The 21,542-nt window shown below is 37.7% G+C and overlaps 1 protein-coding gene across 15 annotated transcripts in view; it reads right to left on the bottom strand.

Moving 5' to 3' along the window:
• LOC114486744 (tigger transposable element-derived protein 1-like) overlaps positions 1 to 21,542 on the bottom strand; it is a 570,985-nt gene that overhangs the window by 514,031 nt on the left and 35,412 nt on the right. For 2 of the 15 annotated variants that reach the window (XM_055086683.1, XM_055086686.1), the window contains exon 3: positions 999 to 1,111. The exons of 10 other annotated variants lie outside the window; for them this stretch is intronic. The gene's annotated coding sequence lies outside the window, so the exon portion shown is untranslated. Of the gene's footprint in view, positions 1 to 998; positions 1,112 to 18,420; positions 18,900 to 20,107; positions 20,237 to 21,542 lie in introns of those variants that run through there. 3 more of the 15 variants (XR_008618087.1, XR_008618088.1, XR_003680991.2) reach the window with 2 other exon arrangements.

The following is a 21,542-nucleotide window of genomic DNA, read 5'->3' as shown; positions in this document are numbered from 1 at the left end:
AAGTAGGTCTAGCAATGTGCATGGCGTATAGTAAATACTCAGAAAACTCACCCATCATCATTATCATCCTCACTATCTGGGTGAATCAACCCCTGTCTCTGAGTTTCAATTTTCTCATTTGTGAAATCAGAATATTAACACCTACAATTCACAGAAGTGATATGAATGTTAAATGAATATATAGGAGGTGATTTTTTTTAACTGTGCCAAAGGCAAATTAGCCACTTAGCAAATTGTAGAAACTTATACTCATTTTCCAAAACATGTTTTAGAAAACACAGTTTCTAAAAATTCAACCAATAATTAGAATCATGGACTTTTAAAAATGAAGCCAGTTTATAATGGTTTCTAATGTACCTTCAGTTTTATAAGTGGAATTTTCCCACAGTCCTATAGGTACAGTCAAATAACATCCAAATGCACAGATGCAAACACACACACGCACAAAATTTACTGATTACTTTTTTAAAAAATGAATTAACTATTTATTTATTTATTTAGGCTGCACCAGGTCTTAGCTGCAGCACTCAGGATCTTCGTTGCGGTGTGTGGATCTTCTAGTTGCAGCATGTAGACTTCTTAGCTGTGGCACGTGAACTCTTAGTTGCAACATGTATGCGGGATCTAGTTCCCCAATCAGGGATCAAACCCTGGCCTCCTGTGGTGTCTTAGCCACTGGACCACCAGGGAAGTCCCTGGATTACATTTTGAAAGATATTATCAAAACAGGACATGTGAGAAAAAATATTTTAGGCTATTATAGTAATATCAGCTTAATTATGCCTTTATTTTAAAAGTAATTTTACAGAAGTTATGGCTTAGCTGTCTTACCCTAGAGTAAGTCTACATAAGTTAGAATCCTAACTTTATTGCTTTCTAGCTGAGTGAACTCAAGCAGGTCACTCAGCTTCCTTCCACATAAATCTCCTCATCTTTAAGATGAGGGTAGTAACAGTACCTCCTTCATAGGATGTTGTGAGGATTTAAAAAGCTGATACCTGTAAAGTGCTGAAAACTTTCTGGTATTCGATGTCAGTTCTCTGAAAAGATCATCTCATGTCCTCCTGGAGGGTCAATGGGATGGCTTCCTGTGTGAAATATTATACTCTTCCTCCGGATTAAAGAAAAAGGCTGTTAGATATTTACAATATCTCTTCCAAATTAAAATTTATTTGTTCTCTTATGAAGGACAATTGGCAGTAACTATCAAAATTCCATTTACATACATCTTCTTTTTCTGAGAATTTATCATACAGATATACTTGCATTGCAGTAAAAGATAGAAAACAAACCAAGTGACCATCAGTAGGGGACTGGATTCTCTTTATTACGGTATACAGGCACCCCCCCCCCCTTTTTTTTAAATTTTATTGAAGTATAGTTGATTTACAACGTTGCATTTAATTTCTGCTGTACAGCAAATTGACTCAGTTATACATATATATATTCTTTTCCATTATGGTTTATCACAGGATATTGAATATAGCTCCCTGTGTTATACAGTAGGACCTTGTTTATCCCTCCTATGTATAAGGCACACCTCTTTTTTACTGTGCTTCACGGGTATTGCATTTTTTACAAATTGTAGATTTGTGGCAACCCTGCGTAGAGCAAGTCTATTGGCACCATTTTTCCAACAGCATTTGCTCACTTTCTGTCCCAATGTCACATTTTGGTAATTCCCTCAATATTCCAAACTTTTAAATTATTACTTTATTATTTATGGTGATCTGTGATCAGTGATCTTTGATGTTACTACTATAATTGTTTTGGGGTGCCACAAACCACACCCACATAAGATAGCAAACTTAATGGATAAATGTGTGTGTTCTGATTGCTCCACTGACCAGCAGGTCTCACTCTCCTATGGCCTCCTTATTCCCCGAGACACAATGATATTGAAATTAGGCCAGTTAATAACCATACAATGGCCTCTAAGTGTTCAAGTGAAAGAAAGTCACACCAGAGGCTCACTTTAAATCAAAAGCTAGAAATGATTAAGCTTAGTGAGGAAAGCATGCTAAAAGCTGAGATATGCTAAAAGCTAGGCCTCTTGTGCCAAAGAGCCAAGTTGTGAATGCAAAGGAAAGGGCCTTGAAGGAAATGACAAGTGCTACTTCAGTGAACACACAAATAATAAGAGAAATAAGCCTTATTGCTGATGTGGAGACAGCTTTAGTAGTCTGGATAGAAGATCAAAACAGCCACAACATTCCCTTAAGCCAAATCCTAATCCAGAGCAAGTCCCTAACTGTCTTCAATTCTATGAAAGCTGTGAGAGGTGAGGAAGCTGCAGAAGCAAAGTTTCAATCTAGCAGAGGTTGGTTCATGAGGTTTAAAAAAAGAAGTCATCTCCATAACATCAAAGTGCAAGGTGAAGCAGCAAGTGCTGATGTAGAAGCTGCAGGAGATCCAGAAGTTTAAAAAAAGAAGTCATCTCCATAACATCAAAGTGCAAGGTGAAGCAGCAAGTGCTGATGTAGAAGCTGCAGGAGATTATCCAGAAGATCTAGCTAAGAACATTAATGATGGCGGCTACACTAAACAACAGATTTTCAATGTAGATGAAACACCCTTCTATTGGAAAAAGATGTCCTGTAGGAGTTTCATAGCCAGAGAGGAAAAGTCAATGCCTGGCTTTAGAGTTTCAAAGGACTCTCTTGTTAGGGGCCAAAGAAGCTGGTGACTTGAAGTTGAAGCCAATGTTCATTGACCATTCCAAAGATCCTAGGGCCCTTAGGAATTATGCTAAATCTGCTCTACCTGTGCTCTATAAATGGAATAACAAAGTCTGGATGAAAGCACATGTGTTGACAACATGCTTTACTGAATATTTTATGCCCACTGTTGAGACCTACTACTCAGAAAAAAAGATTCCTTTCAAAATATTACTGCTCACTGACATCTGGTCACCCAAGAACTCTGTTGGAGATGTACAACGAAATTCATGTTGTTTTCGTGCCTGCTAATACAACATCTATTCTGCAGCCCATGGATCAAGAAGTAGTTTTGACTTTCAAGTCTTATTATTGAAGAACATTTTATAAGGCTACAGTTACCATAGATAGTGATTCATGGGATAAGTCAAAATATCAACATTAACAAGAGTTTGGAAGAGGTTGATTCCAACCTCCATGAATGATTTTGAGGGGTTCAAGTCTTCAGTAGAGGAAGTAACTACAGATGTGGTGAAAATAGAGAACTAGGATTAGAAGTACAGCCTGATGATGTTACTGAATTGCTGCAATGTCATGAAAAAACTTGAACAAATGAGGAATTGCTTCTTATGGATGAGCAATTCAATGGTCTCTTGAGATGGAGTCTACTCCTGGTAGAAGAAGATGCTGTGAAAATTGTTGAAATGACAACAAAACATTTAGAATATTACATAAACTTAGTTGATAAAGCAGTGGCAGGGTTTGAGAGAATTAACTCCAACTTTTTTTTTTTTTTTTTAGTTAAGAAGTGGATTTATTTAGAGAGAAACATGCTCCACAGACAGAGTGTGGGCCATCTCAGAAGGCAAGAGTGGCCTTGGGAGAAACACACTCCACAGACAGTGTGTGAGCCATCTCAGAAGGTGAGAAAGGCACCAGGGCATGGGGTTGTCAGTTTTTATAGGAGCGGGTAATTTCATAGGCTAAGGAGTGGGAGGACTATTCCAGTTACTTTAGGAAGGGGTGGAGATTTCCAAGAATTGGGCCACCACCCACTTTTTGATCCTTATGGTCAGTCTTGGAACTGTCATGGTGCCTGTGGGACTGTCATTTAGCTTACTGATGTGAGCGTATACTGAGCCTCAAGGTCTAGTGGAGGTCGACTTGTCCACCATCTTGGACCCATTTGGTTCTAATTAGTTTATGTCATGTCCTCGGGCTATGTCATTCTTTCAAAGCTTGTTCCCTGCCTCCTTCCCTCCTGTTTCATACCCCTCTCAGAGATTTTACTCCCATATTCTTATGAGAAGCAGAAGGGCGATGGTCTGTCTTCTGTGACTGTTTCAAGGCTGAGTAGGGGCATCGACCCTGCCTGTCAGGGAGTAAAAATCTCTGGATGCCTGATCTAGGGGCCCCAGGGGCAGGGCAGCTCCTTGTTTTAAGTCAGTATGGGTTGGAATCCTCACATAGCCATCATCTTGGTGTGGAACTGTTGTAATTGTTTCCGCACACTTTCTATGAATCTCTTTGATGATGAAGCACTTTTTGTAACATCATCAGAGTACAAAAATATCTATAAATGACAAAAGACTTAAAAAGCATGGTTAAACATCTGATTACAGTGTAATCGATAAAGAAACTTGGTTATAATAACAAAAATTATGAATGATTACATTTAATTTAACATACCAAATAATCCTAGCTAAGTATTTCTCTTTAAGATACCTCAGGGGACCTCTAAAGTACCCCAAAGTTAGCTGAAAATCGAAAGAAACTGAATTAAAATGTGATATTTGGGAAGTCTGTCAAAAAGTTTTAAAACACTTGGTCAAATAAGATCATAGGTCACTATGAGACAATACTTATTCCTTAACCACAGTTACAAAAGATATCAAAAGCAAATTCAAGTCACTTAAAGGCAAAGAAACTCACACAATCTGTGGAGGATTGACTCCAATTTTGAAAAAGTTCTACTGTGGGTAAAATGCTATCAAACAACGTTGTGTGCTATGGAGAAATTGCTCATGAAACAGAGTGACAATCAATGGGGCAAACTTCACTGTTGTCTTAAGAAACTGCCACAGCCACCCCAACCTTCAGCAACCAGCACCATGATCAGTCAGCAGCCATCAACATCCTGGCAAGACCCTCCACCAGCAAAAAGATTATAATTGACTAAAGGCTCTGATGATGGTTAGCACTTTTTAGCAATACAGTATGTTTAAATCAAGGTATGTACCTTGTTTCTTTAGACATAACACCATTGCACACTTAATAGACTACAGTATAGTGTAAACAACTTTTATATGCACTGGGAAACCAAAAAATTCATGTCATTCGCTTTATTGCAATATTTGCTTTATTGTAGTGGTCTGGAACCAAACCTACAACATGTCCAAGGTATGTCTGTCCAATGCAGCTGTAAAAAGGAATAAGGAAGCTTTCTTATATACTGGTATGTAAATATACCCAAGATATATTAAATGAAAAAAGCAAAGTATAAAACAGTGTAAATGGGTGAGGATGGGGGCCAAGATTATTAAATTCATGTCTCTTTGTATTTACATAAAGAAACTCTAGAAGGATATAAAAGAAACAAAAAAAATGGGCAATTTGTGGTGGCAGAACATTGATGGGACCTAGGTGAGTGGAGAACAGGGCTTGGAGCAAACATTTCACTGTATACTTTTTTATATTTTTACTTTTGAATTATGTGGATATGTTTCCTATTTTAAAAATACATTTTGAGAGAAGTAAGTCAATGGTGCCTGTTGTATCAGTTTGTTGTCACAAAAATGCTGTCACAGACCACTCCAAGACATAATAATTATTTATTCTTGAAGATCTACAGGTCAGCTGGGACTCAGATGATCCAAACTAAGCTCAACTGAGAGGCTCTGCTTCAGTGCCCAGGATAGCCCTGATTCTCGCTTGGATCTGTAAGTGTGCTCCCCGTAAGTCTCATTCTCCTTGAACCAGCAGAAACAGAAGCATAAGATAACTGCTGGAAGTGTGTAAAGCCTCTTAAGTCCTAGGCTGAAAAACGGCACAACTTCTGCCCATACGTCATGAGCCAAAGTAAGTCAAGTGTTGAGGAAGTACAGTTTGCCCACAACAAAGTTAAGACAAGACTGTGGATGCAAGGAGGGGCCAATGATTCAATATATCACACCTGTTGATAACTATGGACATCCTAAAACTAGAACTGTGAATCATAGGCCTAAGGAGTAGCAAAGAGTGACATAACTTTTCTGAAGCTTGAACACTCTGTGAAAGTCAGTCACATTTTGTCTTGAAGATTTGTGTCATCCATGTCTATCTGGGTCATAAATGGAATGGAATGAAATGAAATGGAAGACAGACTTAGGAACTCACAGGACTAGAAGGGACTTTGGAGCACACTTTACCCAATAACTTTCACAGATGAGGCAACTGAGGCCAGGATAAATTAAATAAAGTTAGGGTACACAAGAAACTGTAAGATAAGCTGAGCAACAACAGGAAGCACTTAAAAAGAGCTGTAAGCCCTAAAGCATAATTATTTATTTGGAATAAAGAGCAGCCATAAAAAGCTTAGGAGGTACATCAAAGATGCATAATATAAGAGATCAATTGATTAAAGTCCTTAAAGTCCAGGTGATTGGTTGACCGACGGAATAAAGCAGAATAAAGAGGGCGAACTACCGTGACATTAACTACAAACAGCACCCACAGTCACAAATATAAACAGATTTCATGCATACAAAGGAATTCTGATTTAGAGATATATCTCAAACATACATGAATAATAACATATAATACATATTTATTTTGAAATTTTTTATTACATTTTTTAAATTAAAAGATTTTAAGGGTATACAAAAAAGTAAGTCTTCTCTACCAGACACTGATTCCATCCTCTCCCTGCACCAGAGTAAAATACTGTTAGCTGTATCTTATGTGTTACTCCATAAATACATTATGCATTATAGGTTTATAGAGATAAATATAAAGACCTGGCATATTTCAATACTTATTTTCCCATAGGACTCTTAAAAGATAACAGGTATTTTTTTTTAACCAGCTAAAGTGTCAAATGGCATTAAAAACAATTTATAATTCACTAGGCCCACCAGCTTGAAAACTTATGCAATTCTTATATAATTCATCTTAATTTGAGGAAACTCAAAATATTTCATTTATATTAAAATGCAAAGGATATAGAATAGCCAACAATTTAGAAGAACAAAGTTGACAGAGTTACACCTGATTTTTCAGACTTACAATAGAGCTATAGTAATCAAGACAGTATGGTACAGTGTGGCATGGGCACAAGGACAGGCGAATAGGTTGATGGAACAGACTGTAACATATTCCTAGCAGATTCATCACATTAATAACTGTGATTGACCCGACAGTTCACTAAAGCCAATAAATTTTTTCATATGGGTAACTATTTATCCATCCCAGCCTCATTTCGCCCAGTTGATGATTTGAAGCAAGTATGGGACTTTACATTTATCACTATTACACTTTGTTTTATTAGTTGTTACTCTTCTTTTTAGCCAAGATCTTTCTGGATTTTGAGTCTGTCATCTAACAGATTCTCTATCATCTCTTCATGCCTCTTACTGTCTGTGAATTTAGTAATCATGTTACTTAGCACTCTTTCAGTTATAATTAATAAAGATCCAATTAAAACTGACCTAAGCCAAAGAGGATATTTATTGGCTCACATGACCAAAACATCTGGTGTGGATTCAGATACAACTGGATCCAAGTAATCAAATATTACCTGAGTGCTCTCCCTCCCTCCACCTCTCAGCATTGCTTTCCTCTTTATGGCTAGAGGCTCTGTCCTAGTGATTTCAGCAAAAGACTTGGACCTATCTCCCATTGGCCTGCCTGAAATAAGTCACATGTCCTTTTCAGAACAAATCAGTGGAGTTAGGAGAATGTATTTCTCTGAACGTCCTGGTCTGAATAATCTGAATAACATACTCGTGCCTGGAGCCATGAATGAGGTAAGCCTCCATCCAACCACATGGACTGGGGAGTGAGAATAGGGAAAGGTAATTTCCCAAAGAAAACAAAACATTGTAACCATGTTGTAGGGGAATGGACACCAGAGAAAGGAAAAATGAGATACTTACACTACAGCAGTCATTTAGGTTGTTGACAAAAAAAATGCTCAACATGGCCAAATGAAAGGATAAATAAGATACTTACAAACATATTGTCTCTAAAAATAATTTATTTTTATATTTGGTTTTAGAGTATGGTCCCAGGAAAAATGAATGAATGAGTGTTAGGTCTAAAGGAAGTAGGAGAATATCACCTCCACATGATCAATACTGCCTAAAGTTTAATTTCCTTAGTCTATTCATATTGAATTCCCAAACTGTAGAAGTTGGAGAAGGCCTGTATCTTAGACAGCTGGGCTGCTATAACAAAATACCATGGGCTGATCTGTGGCTTAAACAACAATCATTTATTTCACAATTTTGGAGGCTAGGAAGCTCAAGATCAAGGTGTCAGCAGATTCAGTTCTTGGTGAGGGCAGTCCTGGCTTGTAGACAGCTGCCTTCTCATTGTGTGTCCACATGGCCTTTCCTCCATATGTGCTAGTGAGAGAGCTCTTGTGTCTTTTCTTGTAAGGGCATTAATTCCATCATGGGGGCACTACCCTTTTGACTTCATCTAAACTTAAATATTTCCCACAGACCCCACCTCCAAATACTATCACATTGTGGGGCATGGCTTCAATACAAAAAATTTGAGGGAACACACACATTCAGTATATAACAACCAGCAAAAGAGCTGTAAACAAGTTCAAAAGTCAAGGGAATGACCAACAGAATGAAGTTTATTTAGCAATTATTCACACACTAAAAATCAACAGAACAGATGGTCAATTCAGTCTTGCACCCAGAAATGGTATTACTCTTAAGGAAGCTTAATCTGCACATACAGTGAGAAAAACATTCTCTGTAGCACCTGTAAGATTTCTCACTTGGATCAGGAACTAGTATAGAAGTCAATAAATCAAGGAAAAAGGCCTCAAAGGGTACTACAAATTAAACTATGTCCCACAGGCAGGAAGCCCAAGAAACAAGAGATTACAGAAAATGGAAGCAAACTGGTCAATTAATTGAAGAATATGACATCAAAACCATCTCTTACAACCACAAGAATATCTGATAATTATGTGATTGAGGGAAACTGGAAGTGCAAGATATAAAATGGGTAATGCCAAAATAGAGAAGAAAATTGCAGGTTATTATGCCAATTAGGGCTTTTAAAACATTTTTAAATCTCAGATATTTAGCTATTGCAGGGCTGTCATTTTCATTTGCTGGATCTACAGAGAGAAAACAAGATTTGAGAGGAGTTTCCTGCAATGTCTAGTTCTCAAAATATAAAAAGGGATTTTAAAAGTATAGAAAGTACTAAGGAAATAAGTACACCTGCCTTAAAACTTGCTAGGGAGCCTAATGAAGGCATTGTAAGCTCACCATGGTTTTGCTTCAAAGTCAATCTCACTGTGCTGGGGTTTATGCCTGCAAGTTTAGTGCCTGTTCTGATGACAGCAACAGTAAACAGCACATATCTCTGGTGCCCTGGGACAGTTACACTCCTGCTCCTGGCATCAGAAGCTTGATTTCTAAGCCCCACTGTACCAGTAGATCAGCAGATAAATCACTTAATTCCTATGAATTCAGTCTACCATTTAGCCAAGCACATGGAAAGGAACGGGGGAGCCAAACGCTCAACAATAGCGCAATATTTGAAGATATGGCCTAGCCACATATGCTCACTGACCACCCCGCCCCCAACTAGTCCTACACAGCTTCCAAGGTGGTCTACTCTTAGTGATTTAGGATGATTAAACGGGAGAGAAGAAGTGAACTTAAATAGTCATAATCCAAAACTATAGTAATCCACTGATGAAAAAAAAAAGTTAGTCACTTAATCTTAAACATGGATTCATTCATTATTTAAAATATATGTTACCATGAAGAAGAATAAACTGACTGGTAATATTGAATGATTCAAAATAGAAGGGCTTCCCTGGTGGCGCAGTGGTTGAGAGTCCGCCTGCCGATGCAGGGGACACGGGTTTGTGCCCCGGTCCGGGAAGATCCCACATGCCACGGAGCGGCTAGGCCCGTGAGCCATGGCCGCTGGGCCTGCGCGTCTGGAGCCTGTGCTCCGCAACGGGAGAGGCCACGACAGTGAGAGGCCCGCGTACCGCAAAAAAAAACCAAAAAAACAAAAAACACAAAAAAACAAAATAGAAGACATAGATGTATAAAAAATATTTATTAACAATAATGCAATATTTTATCTTAATTGTTCTGAAAATCAATCATAAAATTAATTTTATTTTCTGTATATCTGGATGTTCATTAATTTTATTATACTATATTTAATATGTGATATAGTACATATTATATTGTACTCTTTTATTTGTTTCATCTTTCTTGTTTCTCCAATTAAATTTTTTGAGACTTTATCTTTCAGAACAGATTGCGATTTACAGGAAAATTGTGAAGACAGAGTTCCCATATACCCCACACCCAGTTTCCCCTAACATCTTTCAATGGTTTATTTCAGTTTGAACTGCTTTTATTTGCACTTGATTTTTAATCAATATAACTGATATACTTGATAATATAATCACAGGGTACTAAAAAGCTGATAATCAAATTCATCAGACCCTGCTGTATTCTTCCCCATGAATAATTACTTTCATCTGTATAGCTATTTCTCTAGTTATTTAACCTTTGTGCTTCTAAGTAACCTATTTATACTGAAATTCCTTAGTTCATCAATTTTAGAAATTTTGACAATTTTTCCCAAATGCTTCATCAGATTTATCACAGACCTATCAACATTATTTTCTGAGCAGTCTAGTGTTATCAGATAATCCATCCATTTCATTTCTTCCCTAGTTCCATTAAGGAAGTCCTACCCTCTTGCTCCTGTCTGCAACTGGTGGCTCTCTAGGTTTGATGCAAAGCTGAGACTTCCTTCACCAATCTCCTGTGTTGGATCCCACGTTTCTTGGGCCTTGGGACTTTATCTTTCTTGGGTTGTGCCCTCATTTTGTTGGGATTGATCTTCCAGTCGCTTCCTAAGAAAAGGCTCAAGGGAGGTTAATTTTTTTAAACTTCACTTATCTAAAATTGTCTTTACCTTTACAATTGATTGCTCAGCTGAATATAAAATTCTAGGGTGAAAACCAATTTTTCTCAGAATTCTAGTAGCATTGCTTCATTGTCATCTACCTTCCAAAATTTCTACTAAGATGTATTATGCCATTCTATTACCTATGACACATGACCTGGTCTTCCAGCATTTTCTCTTTAATCATAGGGTGCTAAAATTTTATGAAGACTTGCTTTATAAGGGTCTCTTTTCATTCACTATTCTAGGCACTCAGTGGGCCTTTTCAAACGGAAGACTCAGGTTCTAGCATCTTATTCTCTACTTTCTATCTTCTAAAATGGTGTTGAAATCTCTCATCTATTAATGACACCATTCCTACATTTTATCAGAAGTCATTTGAGGTAATATTTTAAGTATATAGTCAACTCAATTATTAACTCTAATAGCATGTATATTGTCTTTGGAATAGGGTCTAAAATTTTGGAATGTATAGCATTTCAAGCCAAATAATAAAGCTACTGGAAGAAAACCCAGTCACCTGAGTTGAAGTTATCCAGTTTTCTCATCTGCCTTCACATGTAATTACCCACATAGGACTGATTAAATAAATTATTAAACATTTAGGTAGTAGAACATCATGTTATTATTGTTGTAAACCATTTGAGAACAAGTTGGAGACATCGTGCCCTCCACCACTAAATATTTCAGTATGTATTTCCTAAGAACAAGTCACTCTATCACATAATGCTTCTCATTTTATGGCCAGTAGATTGAGGGAACAAGATATGCTCTTGCTAAAATTAACCACATGCATAGGAATTCTGTATATTATGTATCTACACTGGACATAGTCCAAAGAGATTTAATGATAACAATACAGCAGGGCCTTTTTGTAATGATTTCACCTTTTCTTTCTTCCTGTGACAGAGGGCCCATGCCAAGCTCTAGAGGATAGCAATGTGGTATAACCAGCCAACATCGAACATGTTTTCTAAAGCCAAAATCAACTTACATTTTATTACTTGTCTTTGATATGCAAAGAATTCTAATGTGCTATATTTAAATGTTGGTTTGTTCTGTATGTATGCCACCCCTTCTTCTCACTCTATTTTAAAAGCTGGAGCTGTCCTAATTTATGAGTAAGAAAAAAAAAAAGATTACTGTATTTGGACTTGCTATTTAAAATGCCTGAATGTAATTCTCTCCTTCATATGTGTTTTGGAATTTTCCCCCATCAGAAAGTTTATCAGGGTCAAGATCTGAGAATTGAAAATGTCCTATACAAGGGAAATGTGGTTTACTTGAAGCTTATAACGGTGGTCACTTAAAAACTGTTTTATAGTCTTTAGCAAGAATTTGAGGCAAATTCCATTCAGAAAAATTTTTTAAATCCTAGGTAAACAAACACCATCAACACATTTAAGTTATCAAAGAGGAACCACTTCTTAAATGATTTCTCTTAACTAGGACATTTGTGATTTTTATTGTGAAATAAACACAGTCTGTGCAAGCAATCACAATGAGAATATTTACAAAAACTTGATAAAATTCAAAAATTGATATTAAGAATTGACACTGAATGTTAATTCAGTGAAAAGGTATTATATTACCATAAGAAAGATTAAGAGAGAATGAGTTAAATAGATCCCTAGAATATTTGAGATGGTTACAAAGATAAATAAATGCAGCAATATTATTAATAGCAGCTTTGCATTTTTGTGGCAAATGAAAGCCAGTGCTCCTTTCACTTAGAAGTGTTTAATAACACCTTACCAAATGCAGTGGACATCTGTTGTTTGTGTCTGCCCAGCATCCACTAGGCACTTGTTCCTCTTTCACCCCATGTGGATCTGGAGACTGTCAATCAGAGGGCCTCACTGGGCTCTGGCTTCATGAGCTGGGACAGTTCCTAGGCCAGCAAATCTTTATACCTTCTTCTGCTGTTCACAGAGGTTAGTACAAAGGATGAGCATACGACTCAAACAGGACCAACAGGGTCTCCTGATGAGATCCAGTATATGGGATCTCTCTCTCTCTATCTCGACTTATAAAGACCAGATAAGTCTAGAGGTGCCAGTGGCCATCTTTAACTGCCACACACACAGAATCTGTCTGAGAATGATGCCAATACCCCAAGGAATGCTGAGTTAGTGACAGAGGGCAAGAGAGCCAGGAATTCTGTTGAGTCTCTAGATAGAGCCGTGCTAAATTCAGTTCCACACCTGGACTTTCTGGTTAAAAGAGCCAATAAATTCTCTTTTTTGCTTGAGTTCATTTGATTTGGATTTCTGTCACTTGTAACAAAGCATCCTAATAGACCAAAGCAAAGCCTTTTCAAAACACAATGTATAATTAAGGTATATATAAGTACACTTGAACAACACTTGCTCCTAAATGGTGCATCTACCAAATAAAGATTATAGAGTTAAATGAATGTAATGTAATGTTAGCTTCATTCTCTTGTAACTTTGCAAACAGTTCCACTACTCGCATAAAAGCAGCCCCAGACTGTCTATTGACAAGAAGAGAAAATGAAGCATGTGGAGGTAAAGAGGGGAGAATCAGAGGGGAACTTAAGACAAAGGAGCACAGACTCCCCAGGTCTGAAAAGCTTCAAAAGTCATAGGCTCAGTGTCTTGTACATTACACGAAAGATTATTAGGTTATTTAGGTTCAAGTCTGAAGGTGCTGTAGTTATAAAAGGAAGTTCAGAAAATGTATTACAGAATGTGACTCAGAATCTGAAAGGCAAGTCTTGGGAATGGGGGCATGAAGTTGATTTCTAGCAGATTCATGTTCCTGCAATATATTAAAAACATACTTCTTAACAAAATGCCTTATATTGTAGGTTTGCTCTTTGGGAAAACCTGATATATAAAAAATAGCCATTATAATTTTCAGTGCAATAAAGGGAACTGGATACCCAATATCTGCTAAGTTCTTTACATAGTCCCAAGTGTTATATATCTTTCTCTTTTACTTTTCTTAGGGAAATAAACATATCTTTTTCTCACAATGTGAAAAAAAAAAATCTCATTGTCCAAAGTTTGGTTGCAACTGTATAGGCAGGAATTCCTGTTACACGTCTGACACGTAAATTCTTTCCTGAAGAGCATGCTCTGTAACCTGATCCTTGGGTCATCTTCCCTCTTTTTTTTTTTTTTAACATCTTTATTGGAATATAATTGCTTTACAATGGTGTGTTAGTTTCTGCTTTATAACAGAGTGAATCAGTCATACATATACATTGTTTTTCTCCTTCTGACTTACTTCACTCTGTATGACAGACTCCAGGTCTATCCACCTCATTACAAATAACTCAGTTTCATTTCTTTTTATGGCTGAGTAATATTCCATTGTATATATGTGCCACATCTTCTTTATCCATTCATCTGTTGATGGACACTTAGGTTGCTTCCATGTCCTGGCTATTGTAAATAGAGCTGCAATGAACATTTTGGTACCTGACTCTTTTTGAATTATGGTTTTCTCAGGGTATATGCCCAGTAGTGGGATTGCTTCCCTCTTGCTTTATTCTCCCCAGTTAACTCCTCAGTCAAAAGAATGCACTTCTAGACCCAGGGAACCATAGAACTAGCATAAAATGTGCAACATAATCTTTTAATGATTTGTTTTCACATCGCTCTCTATCTGGCATCTTTGTCTTACCTTTGCTTGATAGTGCCTAACAGTGCCTGGCTCAGAGTGAGTACTCAATAAATGTTGACTGAACGAGCAAATAGAGCATCCCAAGGAAAAGACATTAGAAATGAGCTGCCACATTATAATGGAAGAAAAATTGACGGTCTGAGATGTTAAGTAATGTTCCAAGAACACAAAGCCATTAATGGGAATCTCAGGACTACGTTTTTTGATCCCTAATGTTCATCCACCAAACAAGAGTTTTCAGCTATTTTTTAATAATATGTACCTGGGAGACATGTTCTCAGGGCATAGCCTGGTATGTGGTCAATTCTAAAATATCACTATAGTCCCCACTCTAAGCATATCAAGTGTTTTGGTTTTTTTTAAAATGATCATTAGCAAACATCATTATGTGAATTCTTAATAATCATAAAATTTTAGAGATATGTCTTAAAACAGATGGTGACAAACTAGTGTGTTCAGACACCAAACAAGCTGAAACCGTTAAACTAGACTAGACTAATATGTACAGGTCTTTTTCCCTGAAGCCACCCACTTGATTTTACCTCAGAGTCATTCTTCTTTAAGTCACCAGATCTTGAGTTGGTGGGTCCCTCTGTTTTATGCTCCTTGGTTATGTACATATACCTCTCTAGACTGTACTTAAAGTTGGAAATTATATCATTCATTTTTGTATCACCATTGCCTACCCCAAAGCCATGCACTCAGTAGATGTCAGTTTATAAAACAAGTGAGGACAACTGAATATTCACATGCAAGATGATGAACTTAGACACTCACCTCACACCATACATGAAAATTAATTCAAATGGATCTTAGACTTAAATATAAGTGCTAAATAGAAGAAAATCTCTAAGGTATTAAATTAGGTAAAGATTTTTTTTATAGATAGACAACAAAAACACAAAAAAAATTGATAAATTGGACCTCAACCAACTTTAAAACTTTTGCACTACAAAAGACATCATGAAGAAAATAAAAAGACAATCTACAGAATGAGAAAATACTTGCAAACACATATCTGATGAAGGATTTACATCCAAAATATATAAAGAACTCCTACAACTCAATAATAAAAAGACGGGCTTCCCTGGTGGCGCAGTGGTTGAGAGTCCGCCTGCCGATGCAGGGAACATGGGTTCGTGCCCCGGTCCGGGAGGATCCCACGTGCCGCAGAGTGGCTGGGCCTGTGAGCCATGGCCGCTGGGCCTGTGCGTCCAGAGCCTGTGCTCCACAACAGGAGAGGCCCGCGTACCACAAAACAAAAAATAATAATAATAAAAAGACAAATGACTCCCTTAAAAATGGGCAAAATATAAGAGCTGATATTTCACTAAAGAAGATATGCAAATAGATAATGGCTAATAAAGATATGAAAAGATGTTCACCATCTTTAGTCATTGGGGAATGCAAATTAAAACAAGTATGAGATATCATTCACACTAGAATGGTTATAACAAATAAGGCAGACAATAACAAATGTTGGTGAGGTGTACAGAGATGGGACCCCTCATACATTGTTACTGGGAATATAAAATGGTGCATCCACTATAAAAAACAGTTTAGCAGTTTCTCAAAGCTAAACATAAGACTACCAAAAGAACCAGCAATTCTACTCCTAGATATTTACACAAGAGAAATAAAAACATATGTCTCCACCAAGCCTGACATAGAAATGTTCCCAATAAACAGGTGACTAGCTATACTAAATGTGGTATATCCATATAACAGAATCCCATTCAACAAGATAAAGGAAGGAACTATCAACACCAGCTACATCACAGATGAACTCAAAAACATTAGGCAGAGAGAAAGAAGCCAGATACAAGAGACCACATACTGTATGATTCTATTTATATGAAGCATCCAGAAAAGGCAAATTTATAGACATAAAATAGATTAGTAGTTGCCTGGGTCTGAGAATGCGAATGGAGATAATTGCAAATAGGCATAAGGGATCTTGGAGGATGAAAATGTTCAAAAACTGATTTATAGTGATGGTTGCCCCATTTGGTAAAGTTACTAATAATCATTGAATTATACACTTGAAATGGATGAACTTTATGATATGTAAAGTATATATCTCTATGTTGTTTTTGAAAAAGACAAGTGAATGGATCACTGCTCCACTTATATCCCTTGAAGATTGTTCTCTTCATTGTCATTTAGTATTCCGTTACACAGATATACCACCAATTACTAGAAGCTCTCTACTCTCCTTATCTTTAAGATTCTTACCCTTCTCCACACCCCCACCAAAACTCTCTCAAAATCCCTTAGTATATTTTAGCACACTTGCCCCAGTCCTTCCATTCACAGGGAAACATGTGCCCTTTGACAATGGCTCGGTCACATTTTTATAGAGCCTCTATTCAGTACAGGTCCCTGGCCCCCAGAATGCTGACAGTTGGACAGAAAAGAGGATTCGCATAAACAACTATGAAATAGAGGTTCTGAGGATGGCAAGATCCTACTGGATGTGGATGGGAGAAAACTGAGAAAGTCTTTCTGCAAGAGGTATCATCCAAACGAGACATTGCCTGACAGTCAGAACTCCCACACCTGGAAATGAGCAGTGCAAGACCTCCTTGACCAGGGCCAGTGGCTGAGTACCTCTCTTCTGAGTGCTGTGAGCTACAGATCTTTGTTCCTGATCTTCCTCTTCTCTTGCCCAACCATGTTCACCTGCTGTTGGCTCCGTTATCATGCCTAACTACTCAAACTCAGGCAAAGAGCAAATAACTGAGCTTTCATTTGAGCCCTGTGATTGTTATCTCCACATCCTCAATACATAATTGTGTCTTAGAAGGTACTATTTCACAAATGCTGTTTTTCTCAAATTTAAGCTCCTGTCACCCAGAGACGGTGCCACAGAGGGGAGGGCTAGAAGAGCAAGAGAAGGGGAAGTCCTGCCAGAACACAAGCACTAAAGCTCTGGAAAAAGACACCTTCTTAAGTGATAAACATGTCAGAAGGGTATGCTTTCCCCTGATAAATGTGAATCAAAAATCAGTATGGGGCTTCCCTGGTGGCGTGGTGGTTGAGAATCCGCCTGCCAATGCAGGGGACATGGGTTCATGCCCCGGTCCGGGAAGATCCCACATGCCGCGGAGTGGCTGGGCCCGTGAGCCATGGCCGCTGAGCCTGTGCGTCCGGAGCCTGTGCTCCGCAACGGGAGAGGCCACAACAGTGAGAGGCCTGCGTACCACAAAAACAAAACAAAACAAAACAAAACAAAATAAATCAGTATGTAGTATCTTATGTTTGACCATGCACGGAAAATGAATCCTGGCTTTAGTGGGAAACTCACTGAACCAGAAGTTTGACCCTTAGAGAAGCTGCTGAATCACTGTATGGAAAAATGTTACTTAATTTGCTTCTTTGGTTCCAAAGAATTCTTAGATTTTGAACAAAACAGGTAAAGTGTCACTGTTTTCAATATTTCTGTCCTTTACTATTTATCATGCAATGAACAAATTCAGTTATTAAGCAAATACAGAGTACGTACAATATACCAGACACTGGGCTAACATTGATGAATGAGATAAATAAGGATGAAAGATGTGTAAGGATTTCAAGTATAGTTCAGTGTTTATAAAAGTATGGCCAGTGGACCGCTTGCATCGGAATAACCTGAAGAGTTTTAAAAGGCAGATTCCTGGACCCCTCTCAGGCGAAATGAATCAGAATCTTTGTGAGTAGAGCCCAGGAATACACATTTTAACAAGCTCTACAGGTGATCTTTTTTTTTTTGAAAGCCTAATTTTTAATGAAATGCATTACTTTATATACAGAACTGTAGAACTCAATAGTAATAACAATCAGACATGTGCCATAACAACAATGTACTTATCACAAAATAAGAATCATTGCTGTTCTCCTAGAGAGACCCACATCACAAACAAATGTAACACAGTAGAATAACAGATGTCTCCATTAGGTTTATTGGTAATTATGTGCCAGAGTGCTCTTGTATAATATTTTCAGTGATGATAATTTTTACATATAAGCTTCTAGAATAAACAGTCTCCAAAGAAACCACTATAAAATTATTGATATCATGAAAATAATGATCACTGTTAAAGGAGGACACAAAGGAGGATGAAATTGATCCACCAGAGCCAGGAAAAGTATCATAGAGGAAATACTTGAGTTGGGTCTTACAGCTAGAACTTTAAGCTGGTTTAACCAGTTTTGAAGCTTTGTCTTAGTCAAGATTCTCTAAGCATCACACTCAAGAACTGGATGAATCAAGTTGTTGTTGCCACTGCTGATCCTAAAAAGACTTGGCTTCTGCCATCCACTCTGGAACCAGTAGAATGATGCCTTGTGACCAGGCTGTTTCCTCCCTTAGCTCACTTCTGAGTCAAGGTCTTCCTTGATGCAGCAAACTGGTATCATTGAAGCCACATACCTAGACACTAGCTACAGGGGAGAATGGGAAATGTAGCTTTTTAGTTTTTTTTTATGCTACCTTTGGAAGGTGAAATTCACAATGGAGGGAAATACCAAAACATGGAGGGGATGGTCAAGAGATTTTGAGCTGCTATGAATGTCATATGTCTACCACAGAGTCTAACTCCAGAATCTAGGGTTTTAGCCACTCTGCTATACTGCTTCATACTGTGGCAAGGGGTAAGCTGTACTCATTGCCCAGATCTGAGTCTTGCATAGAATGTAGGAGGTTGTCTTAATCTGTTCCAGTTGCTATAACAAAAATACCATAAACTGGATGATTTACTAACAACAGATATACTACTTTTCACAGTTCTGGATGCTAAGCCCAATACGAAGGCCCCAGCAGATTTGGTGTCTAGTGAGGGCCCACTTCTTGTTTCATAGACTGTCTTTTTCCCTGCGTCCTCACATGGCTAAGGGATCTCTCTGTGGTCTCCTTCATAAGGGCACTAATCCCATTCAAGAGGGCTCTGCCCTCATGAACTAATCATCTCCCAAAGGCCTCATCTCCCAGTACTTTCACCTTGGGGATTAGGATTTCAATGTATGAATTTTGGAGAGGCATAAACATTCAATCAATTGCAGAAGTGTTTGGAATAAGAAGGGATGAACACTTCACAGCAGATAGTCTAACCCCCCAAAAGACTTAATATAACTATTTCCAAAATCCCCTCTCCTTTAATACCTAAGCAATCTGAACTGGCACAGTAAATGGGAATATAAAAATCCTCCCCTTTGCTAATGACCTAAGACCACAAGAAGTAACTGAATCTGTTGATCAATTGCTTCAGAAATTAATAATCCAGTATAATGTATGCCAAGACCCATTTTCCACCTACAAATTTTAGCACTCAGATGGAAAATACTAAATAATTCAATAGGTCAACTAATGTAATTATCTGAGGTTATACCTTGAAGATAATTTGGCAGGCTTATCAGGCTGCAGACCAGCTCAAATTAAAACATTGTACATGGTTCATATTAAAGTTCTATAGAAGCAGCAGGTAACTATTGATACTTATCAATGGAACTTGTCTTTTCTGCTTGTGATATAAAATTCAGGAATTCAACACCATGCTTGTCTAAACATTTAAGCATATAAAACCCTATGTGGGGTGGGTGTTCTATTCTTATAAAATTGTCGACACCTACAAGCTTCATTTTTTAGATCATACCTCACTCCTTCTCCATGCGCTTAAACCACACCTCCTTTGTTCTTGAGCTCATATCAATTGTCTTGATCAGGTTACTGACATCCAAAAAGCAGCTCCAAGGGGTTGAACAATGGGAAGCTATGTACTTTACTTTTGTTTCCAGAAAAAAAAAAAAAAAAAAGGTTTCTTCATGGTCATTATAAGAGTCAACCGTATGAAGAATATTTCTAACTTTTTAAAGTCGTTTAGAAAATATTGCCCAGTGTGGTACTTAACATTCTTATGTGAAGATTCTCACATAAAATTACTCTCCCACTTGTAAAAATGTGTAGTCTTTTGACAGGCAAATACTCTTCCATTTATGACATAATGAAAAGTATACAGAACATGCAGTTTTCATTTTTTTATTATCTACCAGGAATCTTGAAGCTAAATTTACTGCTCAATTGCAATAATTACCTTTAGCTGGGTATTTTTTTTTTTGTATAATTAACTTTTTTCCTTTATTATTTGGTTCATATTCTCTTACTAGCGTGTTATTAATTTCAAAGTCTCAAGTTATTTTTTTCAGTTTATATTTCTATTGGTTAAATTTAACATAAAATTCACTCCCTTTAAATGTACAGTTTGATAAGTTTTCACAATTGCATATAATCAACTGTAGATTATTACCACAATCGAGTTATAGAACATTTCTAATACCGATCAGTGTTCTTGGCCTTCCCCAATCAACAGAAATTGATAAGAGGTGAGACAAGAAACTCAGGCAAGGCTTTACTGGGGCCCCTGCTGTAGCAGGGGGTAGTGAAAGCAAGTAACACGTTCCTTTGCTTGCTCCCCAAGGGGGATGCAAGCTGGTTCCTTATATGGGGTGAGGATAGGGGTATGTCCAGGGGTCAGGTCAGAAGGGGTGGCTTAGGTTTGCCCACCCCTTTGCTGGTGTTGAGTGCAGGGATCATGCACAGTACCCTACTTTTGCTCCCAACACCCTGTTTTTCCTGCCAGCTCTTCAGAAGTGGCAGTTGGATTTTGGGGGGCTTTCTGTATCTTGTTGTCCATAATTTGCCCCAACTGCACATGCATGCCGTTATTTTTAGTCCCTTATAATTTCTTTATTTATTGTTGCTGGAGGAGACGTTTGTCCAGGTGCAAGCTCTGCAGCAAAGGGTCCCAGGTCCCAGGCCCCAGCCTGTCTCATTTCCAGCACCCCCCAAACTTTCTTCTCTGCAGTTGATCCCTTCCCTTGACAACCAGCCTCAAGCAACCACTGATCTACTTTCCGTCACTACAGTTTTACCTCTTCTAGAATTTCATATGAGTGGGATCATACAGAATATAATTTTGTGACTTTTTTCACTTAGCTTAAGATTTTTGAAATACATCCATGTTATTTTGTATCAATATTCCAATCCATTTTTAATTACCAAATAGAATTTCATAGTATGGTTATACTACA

This window comes from Physeter macrocephalus, chromosome 8, assembly GCF_002837175.3.
Source record: "Physeter macrocephalus isolate SW-GA chromosome 8, ASM283717v5, whole genome shotgun sequence".
Taxonomy (NCBI): domain Eukaryota; kingdom Metazoa; phylum Chordata; class Mammalia; order Artiodactyla; family Physeteridae; genus Physeter; species Physeter macrocephalus.
This window is presented reverse-complemented; position numbering and strand designations above follow the sequence as displayed.